A 14762-nucleotide genomic window follows, 5' to 3' on the forward strand; every position below is an offset into this window, starting at 1 on the left:
TCGCACTTCAGTTTACAAACTGAAATTAAGATACAGTGAAGAGGAACATACAAAGAAATGTATGCACTGTGTGCACGCACTATTGATAGGCACTCAAAAGCTGTTCACGACCCTAGGCTCCCTTGCTGCTCCTATATCAAGGTTGAGGGTAAACATCCACCACTCACTTCCACCTCTATTTACGGGAGCCCAAGTGACACAAACAAATGTCTTCCAGGAAGACACAAGAAGGTATTAGCTTCCCTAATAAAAAGGAGAGGCATGTCTGGCATAGACCTCCTTCTTCCTCTCTCCCTTTGTCCCTGTCAAATGCCAGGAGATGACTGGCATTCTGCTTTCTTGGCAGCCCTGAACATTTTCAGCTACTGAGCCTCTCTCTGGCTTCTTGTTACGTGAGAAAGAAAAAGCTCTCTTTATTTAAGCCAATTCTGATTCCTGGCTGCCTTAGGCTATCTCTAAGATGTCCCTCAATGGTCTTCACTCTCTGGTATTCCAATGTTTTTGTAATCTCTCCCCTTGGGAGTGACTTAGACCTAGTGGCTTGCTTCTCAAGAACAGAGTATGTTAAAAGTGAAGGGATGTCACTTCCAAGATTGGGTTACACATGACCATGGCTTTCATAATGGGGTACTCTTTCTTGCTCTCTGGATCACCTATTTTAAGGTGTCATACTGGGAGCTGTTCTTTGGAGAGGCTCACATGGCAAAAACATTGGTGTCTCTGCAAAAACCCACAGGGACTCAGGGATTGAGGCTACCCAACAACCATGTTAATGAGGGAGCATAAGGCAAGCTGACAAGGTGGCAGACACCCACCACCCCCAGGTGGGATATGTGCGACATTCCCTGGGCACTCCTGGCTACCCAAGAACAAAGGAAAGGAGAAAAACAAATGGTTAACTGATGGTGATCACAGTCCTGCAGGACTTGAGTCTCCATCAGTTTACATATATCTTAGTAAAGTACAAGAAAAAGGCAATCATCAATAGTCCAATCTCCAGGAACCTGTAGACTCAGTTTCCTGGAGCCCCAACCCTTCTCTCCATAGTGTCTGGGAACAAAGGCAAAAAGGAAATGGCAGGTAAAATTAAATTTCCTTATAACCTGCAGCCCGTTGACAAATACTTGAGGCTGGCAGAGTAAAACGTTTCTCCATGACCTCCCACTGTCTTAACGTTAATGCTTTGCTAGAGGGAAAAACAACATTAGCTTGACAATAGCTAGGCCTATGGGATCCTGGGAGTCTTCGTTAGCATATGAAAATCTCTTTGGAAACTTCATCGGGACTTTACTTCCCCCAACCCCACAGTATATAATCAGTCTCTCCTCATGGTCCCAAGGCAGCTCTTTCAGCCCACAGGTCCTGTCCCTGTGCTTTAATAAAATCACCTTTTGTGTGTTTTTTTTAACTTTTTTAAAAAAAAAATTTTTAACATTTATTTATTTTTGAGACAGGGAGAGACAGAGCATGAACGGGTGGAGGGTCAGAGACAGAGGGAGACACAGAACCTGAAGCAGGCTCCAGGCTCCGAGCTGTCAGCACAGAGCCTGACATGGGGCCCAAACTCACAAACTGCGAGATCATGACCTGAGCCAAAGTCGGATGCTTAACCGACTGAGCCACCCAAGCGCCCCAATAAAATCACCTTTTGGAACAAAAGTCATCTTCAAGAATTCTTTCTTGGTTGTCGGCTCCAGACCCCACTATCACCCCAAAAGACTCATCAGTGTGAGAGGGCTAAGAAGCAGATCCTCCCTCAGCTGAAGCTGGACACAACTGTAGTCCCAACTGATACCTTGATTAGTCTTGGGACAGAGCCTAAGCCGCAGGTACCCAGCTCGACTGTACCAAGATTCATGACCTAAACATGTAAGATAGTAATATTTATTGTTTGAAGTTGCTAACTTGGGACAATTCATTATGCACCAAGAGATAACTGATACATAGACTGACAATAGAATGACTAAGAATTAAAAAAAAATACTTATACAGGAAGAGACCAGTTTCACCAGAAACAGAAAGAAGTGGAGGCCAATATTCACTCATTTTAAATGCTGTCTGGGTAATTCTAAAATCAGCCATGTTTGAGAAGAACTGCTTCAAGCTATTTGTGGTTGGTTTTTCTGCTACCTGCAGCTGAATGGATTCCTAACCATTACTACTCAAAAAACTCAATAATATTCTATTAAGAATTTTAACTTTAAGTATATAACTAAACATTTTGTTATCCATCATTTCTTAACTTCTTTCCTTTTTTTCTTTTTCATTTAGCAAAATACTTAACTTATTCTTGGTTGTTATCTGATCTCATTATAAGTAAGAAGTCTGCTTTTTTTTCACCTATTATTCATCTTAACACATCAGTTTTTATGAAGGGAGAATCTGTTCTCTTCTCATAACAGCTATATTTGTCTATGTTCTGATCCTTCTAAGTTTAGAATAGGAATAGAATGAAATGTCATGTTATAAGACTATATTGGGCACTACATAAAGACTATATAAAACCCCTGTCTTTGTCTTCTTCCATTCTGTAAAAAGATACCATAGAAGCTACATCTGGATGCTTCGTCCCAATTCTGTGCTCAGACGGAGTCTGTCCTTTCTCGGTTAACATTACATCACTATGCTTTTCTGATTTGTAAAGTTTTACAAAGTACTCAGACAAAGTTTGTTTGTTTTCTAGCTTTAAATTATGATTACACATTTGAGGCAGCTCTTACTGAAAGTACATGAACCCTGGACCCAGAAGGAACTGGTTTTGAAATCTCCTTTCATTTACCAACTCATATTGAGTGCATTCTACTTGTGTGCAGCCTACTTCTTCATGTATGAATAGTAACACTAATATATGCTTAATAGAATTATTGTGAGATTCATACATAAAAAATATAAAACTCAAATAAATCCTAGACATTTAGTCAGGGCTCAGTAAATGCTAATTGCTGTTGCTAGTGTTGATGTTTTTATTTTTAATAAGAAAGGAATCATTTCATGAAATATAATGTTGCAGTTAACTCACCAGGAATAACAATAATAATAATCTCCTTATTTCTAATTTTCTGGAAAGTTGTTAATAGAGGGGGGTAAAATGTTTTTTTTTTTTAAATCACGTCTTTGTAGAAATTATTGCCTTGTAAGAACATTCTGTTAAAATCTAGGGCATAAGCCTTAAAGAATTTTGAAGATGGCACATAATGTTTAAGATAAGAGTCCACAGATACCTTTAAAACTGTGAAAGAACCTAGTAGGAATTAACAGGTACTATATATTTAAGTGAGGCAAGGGAGCTGGACTAATGAGTCCCACGAACATATTTCATTCAGATTTATGTTCATTCTGTTTGAATTCTGCCAAAGCAAATTTCCCATAATGGAGAGTCAGATGTTTAACGGGGATTATAGTGTAATAGCAAAACCACTGGAGCTTCTATGGGGAATTTTGTGTAAGAGTTCCCTCAATTCAGTTCATAGTTCTTCAAAAATAAACCACAATCTGGACTGTCTTACATAATTGATCTAGAGATAAGGATTATGAACATTAAGTAGAAATAAAAATCAAAAGAAAATAAATGGAAGAATCTTGAAAACACTAACATTTTATAAAAATTAAGGTATGTTTTAGATTCTGGCAACTATGACCAAAGTTAGAGTTGTCCTCAGCAAAAAATAAAATAAAATAAAATAAGACCAGCAAACTTGATCATCTCTGTGAAGCATAGAGTCTAATGGAGAAGACAGAGTAGAACAAATAATGCAAATATGTTCAATGTAACCATGAAAAGGCATCAACTAGGTATAGAAAAGCATAACAACCAAATTTAAACACGTTGGGGGAGACTTAGCATAAGCTTTCTAGAGGATATGACTTTTACATTCAGATTCAAAGACAGAAATGCTATTAACATGTAGATATGGAAGTCACAGGTGTTGTGACAGGCTTTTGCTAAACAAAGAATTACTAAAATTATAAGAACTTTAACTGGAAGAAATGTTGGAGACCATCCATAGTAGATGAGAATCATGAACGATATGCCTCCGTCCAGGAGAAATTGTCTGGTAACAGCAGTCGTGCAGTGAACAAAGCTATGGGAAGTGGTAAGAGTGGCAAAGCACAAGAGCTTTCTTTCTAGGTACCAGGGATAACCAGAAGAATAGATATGAAAACATTGTGAGCTTAGAAACTAGGTCATCCTTCCAAAGCCCATTCTGTGACAGTGATCTGGCTTTAAGAGGGCATCTGGACTTTTCTGCCTAGCACTCTTTGGTCCCAAGGGTATTTTACTGGCTAAAAGTGTTTTCTTTCTACTCAGAGCTATGTCATCTAGGTGGAATGAAAAGTTTTGTAAACTTAGGCATCTAAACAGAGTGTAGGTAGGCATGCAGTGGAATTGGGGAATATGGTGAATTATATATAGTTGGGCACCAGTTACAAATTACTATCTAGTTCACCAAACCACGGAGCTTCCAGTAGTGAATACGTATATAATGCTTATGGGACTTAGGTAATGGTCCAGGAATTATTCGAAGATCTTCACATCTATGAACTAGGGGAAGTCTAGTTTAGGAAACTGAGGTTAAACAACTTGCCCATTGTCACACAGTAAGTGCAAGACCTACACGGCAGCCTGTCTCACTCCAGTATCTTACGCTGTTACACATCTCCAGGCTGGGTTTTACTGTCCTTGGTGTGTGTGTGTGTGTGTGTGTGTGTGTGTGTGTGTGTTTAATAGGTAGATGAGGTGTAGTCTGGAGAAGCAAAGTAATAATTATCCATGGTGATATGGGAAACCCTAGAGGCCTTTGGTAGAAAGCGGGTAAGTCGTTTCAAGATTGTGTTGTCATTCTTGAGCGCCATTAGATACGGGTGCATAGATTATGTCTGAATGCAATCCCATTCCGGCTGGCCCTCGTTAGAAGCTAAAGTGAATAGCTTTGCAAGTGGAACTGCCAAGGCAGGTAGTCATTGCGCAGACTGGGGAGTCATGTGGGGGGTGGGCAGGTCTCTAGAGCAGGTGAGAACTATTAAAATAGATGGGCAAAAATCTGTCCTTGGCATATTCAATTATAAGTTTGAGGATTTAAGAGTCACAATTTCATAGCATCTCTTGAGAAAACAAATCCTGGGATTCAATGGTATTGTTTTCATTATTATTTATACTGTTATGTCAGTCAATGTAACTACCATTTTTTTATGTTCTTATCATCACTGCGTCACAGATTTTGCCCCATGATGACAAGGAATGCATCTATTTTGCTTACAATTGCAGAAATGGTGTCTCACAGAGATCAAGTTTAAAAAGTATTTATAAAGTAAATGTATTTTAGTAGAGAGAAATATTTATTTAAAAATCAACATTAGTTGGGGTGGGTTATTTAAGAACATAAAATATGAATGAAGAGAAGAAATCCAATGTGTGCTTAAAAAAAACAGGAGGAGAGGTATTTACTGGATATAGAGTTCCACTTTTGTAAGATAAAATAGTTCTGGAGATTGCACAACAATGATAATATACTTAGCATTACTGAACTAAACAGTTAAAATGGTTAAGATGGTACATTTCATATCATGTGTTTTTTACCACAATAAAAAAATGTTTTTTAAAAAGAGCATTGTTATAAGAAACATTTGCAGAGTAAAACTCAAATAAAGACCCTGGTAAATTAAAACAAAAACGTAAACATACAGATTGGTTAGGAAAAAATATAGACAAACCTATAAGAGATAATAATTCCTTGATATGGTGAGATAGTAATTTTTTTTCTGTTCATTTCCTGCTAAATATTTGCTACTAGGACTTCCCTTGCCTGCTTTTAGTTTCCTCATCTGTGAAATGAGGTTCATGCCAATTCATACCATATTCTTAGGAGACAGGTTTCTATCGTGACAAGTATTGCTGGTGCTTTTAGGGGGAAAAAAAGTCATGTCTGCTTTTATTATAGATACTTTACAAGACCTGGTTTGTGTAACTACAGCACTTTCTCATTTTGATCCTAAGCTAGAGTCAGACTGCATAGTTAATATGAGTATGTTTAAGACTATTCTCTGCATGTGGTGCCAAGTTCATTTTCCCACTCACTGATGACCCTGCCTTGGGAGAAATAATCTTCTGTGTGAATGTTTATTATTACATTTAACCGGCTCTGAAGGCTTTCATACAGAAGAGATTAAAAACAAAACAGACACTGAATACTTGTGTCTCCTTAAAATTCGTATGTTGAAAACCTAATGCCCAAGGTGATGGCATTAGGAAGTGGAACCTTTGGGAAATCATGAGGTCATAAGGTTGGCGCCCTCATGAGTGGAATTAGTGCCCTTATAAAAGAGAAGCCAGAGAACTCCCTTGCCCCTTCTACCACATGAGGATACAAGAGCAAGTTTGTGACCCAGAAGGAGGCCTTCACCTGACATGCTGGCACCCTGATCTCAGACTTCCAGCATCTGGAACTGTAAGAAATAAATTTCACTTGTTTATAAGCTCCCCAGTCTGTGGTATTTTGTTATAGCAGCCTGGATGGACTAAGACACAAATAGAACAACGCTGACTAGGCAAGACCACTGAACTTGGAAGCAGACCATCTGCATTAACATTCAGTTGGGTTTATGATCTAGTTCACATTCTTGCTAAATCTCCCTTGTTCTGCCCCCACATCCCCCAAGCAGAATTGCTCTCCAAACCAGATACTATTGTTTCTCTGACAAATGTATTCTGACATCAGAAGCAGCTGCCAGGAGATTTTCAGGGTTTCACTTCTCATTTTGCCAGAAGAGCTCATTTTTTCTTTTGGCATGCACAACTACACACTGCACACACATCGTGCATATACAAATATATGTATATAATCATGTGTGTATGTACTAGGTGAGAAGTTGCCTGTGCAGGTCATTGCAGGAACTCTAGGGAGATTTCGGTCTTCCTGATACCACAACCTGCAAGGCCTTTCTGATCTTAACATTACCTCTGTTTGAAACCAAACCTTCAAGTAATGGTATCTATTCCAACTCTATTACCTGTCAAGGTCTGGTCCAGGGCTTTGGTGGGATGGGTTAGGGTACAGAAAGCTAGGAAGGAGAAATCTACAGACAGCATTCTCCGGGGGTCACAGTAGGAAACAGAAGCCAGTCAGGTGATTTAAGGAAGAAACAATTTACCAATGCACAGATGAGTTTACTAGAAACTGAACTAGACACTGAACATTCAGACTGAAAGCCTAGCAGCAGCAAAAGCCATTAGCACACTCAAGTTTGAAGAGGGAAGAGGAGGAAATGACAGTGTTGGAGAACAGAGTGAGCTACAAACAGACAGCAACGCCAGATGAGATGAGCTCTGTAATTATGGAGGCAGGCAGCCTTTGCCAAATTTCGGCCCAGGGAAAGAAACAAGTATAGAACGAAAAAAGCTTACTCCTCTCCCTGTGTGTTTGTAGATTTCCTGCCAGTACTGGCCACTGGCCAAAACCCAATGGCAGGGGTTCTCTACCTTTAACATCAGAATCATCTGAAAGGCTTGTTGAAATACAGACGGCTGGGCCCCACCTCCAGAGTTCCTGATTTACTAGCTTTTGAGTGGGGCCCTGAAATTTGCAGGACTAACCATGAAGTTTCCAGGTAATGGTAATGCTGCTGGGGTAGGGATCCTACTCTGAGAACGCGGGTGTACAGGAAGCCAACCAGCAAGAGAGCCCAGGTGATGCAGTGCACACGCAATCATCCTCCTCAGACAGGCACAGAGCAGAAAATGAGTATGAGTCTAGGGATAGCCGATGTAAAATCACCAGCATAGAGAGAGACCATCAACAAGCATGAAAGAAACTCAAAAGACAAATACAATAGGAAGTTTGTAGGTTGCATGTGTGAATTTAGGAGCACGAAGCAGGAAGAATTCCAAGAGTAACTGAGAAGGCTTAGTTCTTTGAATGAACCTAGGAAACAAGGCATGATCCCACTTCCCAGGTTGGGGACAGAGGAAAGGATCAGGTGTATCAAAAATAAGAAATCCTCAACGCAGGGTCCAAAATGGTGAGATAAAGGGGAAGGGGCTTGGGCAGTGAGTTGCAAGCAACAAGACAAGACATTATAGTAGGAGTGGTATCAAGGATTACAAGATGCTAAACTTTGAGCTACTGACTTGGATTTCTTATTCTTCCCCTTACTACTGGGCAAGATTGGTCTCAATGTATGGTGTAGGAAGTTCACATGTTCCAACTTTTAGTAGAACTGACAAACTGGGAACATGGATGCAACCAAAAGAGTAAAAACCTATATATATATATATATATATATATATATATATATATATATATATGCACACACACACACATATATACATATATACACACACACACATCTATTGTGTATATACACACATGTATGTATATATATACATATGTATATGTATACATATACATACACACACACACATACACAGAGTTAATTTCACCATTATTTAAGTTAACACTACTCCAAGTGCAGACACAAGACCTGTGGAATCTGCATTGAGAGGGACCTTATTAAAATTGCAGTGTTGACGCCCGCTACAAAAGTGCTGAATCGGTATCTCTGGGGATGTGGTTCATGAATCTGTAGTTTAACAAGTATTCCAAGTGATTCTGATGCACCCTGAAGTTTGTTTTTGTTGTCGTCATTGTTGTTGTTTTTTCTTCTTTCTTGGTTTTATTTTTTACTTATTTATTCTTTTAATATAAATTATCGTCAACTTGGCTTCCAAACAACACCCAGTGCCCATGCCAACAAGTGCCCTTCTGAATGCCCATCACCCATCTTCCCCTCTCCCCCACCCCACATTAACCCTCAGTTTGTTCTCTGTATTTAAGAGGCTCTTATGGTTTGCCTCCCTCCCTCTCTGTTTGTAACTATTTTTTTTTTACCTCTTTGAAGTTTGAAAAGTACTAGTCAAAAATACTGATCCTCAACTTAATTGCAAATTGGAGCTAACAAAAGTGGTTCTTACCTCTATCCATGTTCCACACCCAGAAATTCTAATCATTTGGAATGGGAGGTAATGTTCTCAAGGATGCTGCCATATTCTCCTGTTCCCCCAGCGCAGGAGCATTTGCCACTCCACACATGAAGAGGTGGAGTTTACTTTTCTACTCTTAAAATCCAGACTTTATCATGTGACTTGTTTTGTCCGATTGGTTATTAGGAAACATGATGTAAGCAGTGACTTGGAAAGACTTGCACATTATTTCTTATTGTTTCTTGCTCTCTTTGGCTACTTTCGGAAACCTGAGATCCTACTGTGAACAAATCCAAGCTAGGCTATGAGAGAGGCCACACGGAGTGGAAATGAGGTATGCCTGTCTGATGATTTGCCAACCACCAGGCATATTAATGAGGCCACATTCAGTCATTCTGCCAGATGACTACATGAGTGACTCCAGATGAGAGGAGCAGAAGAGCCAGCTGCATGAGCTCAGCACAAATAGCAAATAAATATGGTTTCCATTTTAAGATGCTAAGTCACAAAATGGGTTGTCACGCAGCAATAAATACAGGGTATGACCTGAGCGTTCGAGGTTTTAAAAGCTTTCTAGGTGATTATAATGCACAGCAGAGTTTGAGTACCACTGCTGTAAATCATCTGTTCTTCCACTCGGGTCACATATAGGAATCATCTCGAAAGCTTTCCATACTCAGAGCTGGCCTCACCCCCAAAGTTTCTGATCTGATTGATAAGGGCTAGCTCCCAGCCATTGGAATTCTGAAAAACTTCCCAGGTGATTCTAGCATGCAGCAAAAATTGATGACCACTGCTCTTAAATGATAGGATATTTTTGTTAATAGGGAAATAATACAATCATTTGTACAACCACTAGTTATAGGGACACCATGGCTGCAAAGGGAAGTGAAATGGAGGTAAAGCTCCATTGGCCAAAAGCGAGCCTTACACATAGAGTCCTTTGTAATAAATGTCCATACATCCTATCCCTACCCCTCCTGCCACTTCCCTCACTTCTGTTTCTCCAGCACTGTTTAGGTTACTTGCCAGGGCCCCTGTGAGCAGAAGAAATTTTCCATTCTCTGATAATTCTTTCCTTGGTTTCCTAATATGTTACATTTTGATATTCAATTACTTTATTTCTTATATGGTTATCTTTAAAAATTTTTTAACGTTTATTTATTTTTGAGAGGGAGACAGAGACAGAGAGAGTTCGAGTGGGGGATGGGCAGAGAGAGTGAGACACAGAAGCAGGGTCCTGTGAGCTGTCACCACATAGCCTGACGGCTGGGCTCGAATTCATGAACCAGGAGATCATGACCTGAGCTTAACCGACAGAGCCACCCAGACACCCCAGAGCCACCCAGGCTCCCCTGGTTATCTTTTCTATTACAAGGGCAAATATTCCCTCTCCAGTTAGACTGCAAACTCCTTGAAGCCCAGAAGCACTGTATAAACTTCTCTGACATCTCTGAAAGAAACCAGCAATGTTAGACAAAACAGAGTGCCTAATAAATATTCATGGAAATATGGTTGAAGAACGTGGAAGAAAGTGGTCATTAGTAACTTGAGTCAATTACACATCCCCTTAATTATAGTTACTATTCAAAAGTGGTTCTGGAGCCTCACAAAATTGCCATGTTAGAACAGCCCAAATTTGGGAAATAAAAATCATTTCTAAAAGAGAGAAAATGATTCACTAGCTAGCGCTTCCTGAGGGTTGTTGGCATGACATATGCATTGTGTTAAATTCTGGTAAGCTATTTCCAGATACTAACTTAATTAATCTGATTCTGCATCTTCTATCACTGTTACCAAATCATATGTCTTAATCTATCTTTTTCCTGCATTTCAGGTCAAATAATAAAGAAAATCCCTTAGACAGCAGCTTGGTATGCTCCTAAGTGCACCCCTGCAAGAGAATTTTAATAATCAAAGAAGTTGCTGATGTAGGGATATGATAAATCACTTGGCTATAGGGTAATATAAACCTTAAGTAGTATGATGAATATTCCTGCTTCACAAGGAAAACTGAAATACTGCAAACTATTTAAATATGTGCTTCCTGATAAATGAAGACAATCATCTGCAAATATTCTAGAGGAGACAGAATATGACTTTCATGTTAAAGTAAAATGTCTCTTTGGGAAGAAAAAGGCTCAAAGGAAGACATTTTGAGAAAGGAAACAGAACCATCAAAGTGTCTAATATCACCAGTGTATTTTGTAGAAACATCTTTAGAACAATGATTTTTAAAAATTCATTTTCCAATTTATAATTACCAAAGTTCAGAATAATTGTCTTTCAAAATTCTTTCTGAATGCTAATTTTCATGGCTGATAATGAAGAAAGGTCTTTAACAACGGAAATCCCTGGGGTTTAAAAGTCATTAACACAAAGAACACTTGTTTTCTGAGCCTTCCTCATATACTGATACTAAAATGCGCCAAGAAATAGTAGTGGAGTGGTCACTGTGCTTGCTTCTGTGTACAAGATAAAGAATAGCAATATCCTGATATCTCACAAAACTGTGACAAATGGCACCAGAGCATTCGGTAGCTAGATGGAGATAGTCATTCCTGTCAACATGTAGCTGGCATCTCTCTCATATTCTTTTGGAGCGTCCCATTTTATTTAGTGTAATTAATTTATGCTTTTACATTTATTATTGCATCCTCACTCCCTTACTTGGTTTTTCTTTGCTGTTCTCCTACTTTGTTGAAATATATATATACACATATAGCATATTTGTGTGTGTGTATATATACATATATATATATATATTTAATCTTCTCTTTTCAAGACTCATTTAAAATCTTTTTTAATATTTATTTATTCTTGAGAGAGAGTGAGAGCATGAGCGGGAGAAGGGCAGAGAGAGAGAGGGAGACAGAGAATCGGAAGCAGGCTCCAGGCTCTGAGCTGTCAGCACAGAGCCCGACACAGCGCTTGAACTCACAAACTATGAGATCATGACCTGAGCCAAAGTCAGACGCTTAACCGACTGAACCACCCAAGAGTTATTTAGATGTGTGTGCTTGTTATAATCTTTCAAGGTATTATATTTGGCTACTCTTTATTTGTTAATTGTTCAATTGTATTACCTCTTAATTCAATAATCTAGGCTATATATTTTCTGTTTTGGAGACTATATTGAGATTTTTACTTTGATCTAATACAACAGCATTTTTTAGCCAATGGTTCATGTGTTTAAAAATATGTGTTATGCCCCTTTTTATACTTAAAAAATCTAGATATACATTAATGCTATGAAGCTTATCAGTTGTATTTTTCATATTCACTTCCTCTACTCATTTATATTGTCAACTTGATATATCAATTTTTAAAAGGGAAATGACTTTCATTGTGTTTGGTCAAGTCTTTTTATTTCTGTTAATTTGGCAGATAGTATTTCCATTTAACGTGTTCATTATGATGCCACATTATAAATGGGATATAAAAAATAAAAGCTTGAAAACACTAAGAAGAGGGAAAAAGAAAAGAGTAAAAATAACTCAAAACATCTTGTATGTAAAATGGTACAACTGGGTGAAGTCTTGGGAATGCTTAGTCTACAGTTGATAAGACGCGGTGAGGGGATGGGAAAGGTAAAAAATAAACCATCCAAATCTGAATATATTGTATTGTCCTGTGGCTGTGACATGGCGCTTCTGGGTTCTAGAACCATGTCCACCATAGAGAAAACTGTTAACAAACATTAAATAATTCGTTGTTGTTATTGTTGTCTTACCAAATATAATAGGAAGCAGGGTGCCATTGTGAAAAAATTAGTGCACTTTGGCTTTGATTGCAGTTCCCTTACACACTACCTGTGTGATCTTTGGCAAATTGCTTATGTCTCCTGATCATCAGAGTCTTAAACTAAAAATAACATTGCCTTTCTTGTAAAGTTGTTATGAAGATGAATGAGATAATTTCTCTAAAGAACCTAGTGAAGTGAACGTGTCTGACACGTAGTAGGTAATCAATAAAGGGCGATCTCTGTAGTGATTGTAGTAAAATAATAATACTAATATACTTTTATTACTTTTCATAAAGCTTCTTAAGGAGAATTATCATTCAAACCACGATGTGTAGTTTAGTAGTTATCTATTGCTGCATAACAGTATCACTACAAATTTAGTGGCTAAAAAACCCACACATTTATTATCTCATAGATTCTGTGAGTCCGGAATAAGAGCACAGCTTAATAGGGTCCTCTGCTTCAAGGTCTCTTACAACCTGCAATGAAGGGCTAGCCAGGACTGGCATCTCATTCCAAGTTCAAAAGGGAAGGATCTGCCACCATGCTTATGTGTCTGTGGGGAAAATACAGTTCCCTGCAGCCTTTGAACTGAAGATCTTCGTTAACTTTTTTTTTGTTTTTTCCCCATGATGGTGCAAATGGCTAGATTTTATTCTTTTTGATTGATGAGTAATATTCCATTGTACGTATATACCACACCTTGTTTATCCATTCATCAGTGCTGATTTTTTCCCCATTATTGTTCAACCATGAGAACCATGTATTTGTTTGTTTGTTTTATTTAATTTACATCCAAATTAGTTAGCATATAGTGCAACAACAATTTCAGGAGTAGATTCCTTAATGCCTCTTACCCATTTAGCCCATCCCCCCTCCCACAACCCCTCCAGCAACCTTCAGTTTGTTCTTCACATCTGAGTCTCTTCTGTTTTGTCCCCCTCCCTGTTTTTATATTATTTTTGTTTCCCTTCCTTTATGTTCATCTGTTTTGTCTCTTAAAGTCCTCAGATGAGTGAAGTCATATGATTTTTGTCTTTCTCTGACTAATTTCGCTTAGCATAATACACTCCAGTTCCATCCACATAGTTGCAAATGGCAAGATTTCATTATTTTCGATTGCTGAGTAATACTCGTGTGTGTGTGTGTGTGTGTGTGTGTGTGTGGATAAAGAAGATGTGGTATATATGCCACATCTTCTTTATCCATTCATCCATCGATGGACATTTGGGCTCCTTCCATACTTTGGCTATTGTTGATAGTGCTCCTATGAACATTGGGGTGCATATGTCCATTCTAAACAGCACACCTGTATCCCTTGGATAAATACCTAGTAGTGCAATTGCTGGGTCATAGGGTCGTCCTATTGTCAATTTTTTGAGGAAACTCCATACTGTTTTCCATAGTGGCTGCACCAGCTTGCATTCCCCCAAGCAATGCAAAAGAGATACTCTTTCTCCACATCTTCGCCAACATCTGTTATTGCTGGAGTTGCTAATATTCTGACAGGTGTGAAGTGGTATCTCATTGTGGTTTTGATTTGTATTTCCCTGATGATGAGTGATGTTGAGAATTTTTTCATGTGTCAGTTGGCCATCTGGATGTCTTCTGTGGAGAAATGTCTATTCATGCCTTTTGCCCATTTCTTCACTGGATTATTTGCTTTTTGGGTGTTGACTTGGATAAGTTCTTTATAGATGTTTGGATACTAACCCTTTATCTGATATGCCATTTACAAATATCTTCTCCCATTCTGTCAGATGCCTGTTAGCTTTTCTGATTGTTTCCTTTGCTGTATAGAAGCTTTTTACTTCACAATAGTTCATTTTTGCTTTTGTTTCCCTTGTCTCCAGGGATGTGTTGAGTAAGAAGTTGCTGCGGCCAAGATCAAAGAGGTTTTTGCCTGCTTTCTCCTCGAGGATTTTGATGGCTTCCTGTCTTACTTTGAGGTCTTTCAACCATTTTGAGTTTATTTTTGTGTATGGTGTAAGAAAGTACTCCAGGTTCATTCTTCTGCATGCCGCTGTCCAGTTTTCCCAG

The sequence above is a fragment of the Herpailurus yagouaroundi genome, unplaced genomic scaffold, assembly GCF_014898765.1.
Source record: "Herpailurus yagouaroundi ecotype Mexico unplaced genomic scaffold, PumYag 183, whole genome shotgun sequence".
Lineage (NCBI taxonomy): Eukaryota > Metazoa > Chordata > Mammalia > Carnivora > Felidae > Herpailurus > Herpailurus yagouaroundi.